This window comes from Etheostoma spectabile, chromosome 12 (assembly GCF_008692095.1).
Source record: "Etheostoma spectabile isolate EspeVRDwgs_2016 chromosome 12, UIUC_Espe_1.0, whole genome shotgun sequence".
Lineage (NCBI taxonomy): Eukaryota > Metazoa > Chordata > Actinopteri > Perciformes > Percidae > Etheostoma > Etheostoma spectabile.
In genome coordinates, this window is record NC_045744.1 from 4,709,579 (window position 1) to 4,709,839 (window position 261).

A 261-nucleotide genomic window follows, 5' to 3' on the forward strand; every position below is an offset into this window, starting at 1 on the left:
CATTAGGGTACACAGGCTTACAGGTACGGGCCAAATCGCTGCAACCCTCCCGGGTGTTTATGTGGTTGCCAATGTTTGTGAGTTTTGGTATATGTTAAGGCTGTCAAAAATGTGCTCATGGGCTAAAACCAATTAGGTTCCCATAGGCAATGGCCATGCTCTTTATTAAGTAATCAGTAACTAGTGAGTCAGTTGACAACATTTTGTTTATGCAATTTAATGCTGATGGCTGAGTGGTTAAGGCGTTGCACTCAAGATGCA

At 42.9% G+C, this 261-nt stretch overlaps 1 pseudogene; it reads right to left on the reverse strand.

The window, feature by feature from the left end:
- Nucleotides 1–261, reverse strand: part of LOC116698801 (contactin-associated protein-like 4) — a 421,932-nt pseudogene that overhangs the window by 181,290 nt on the left and 240,381 nt on the right.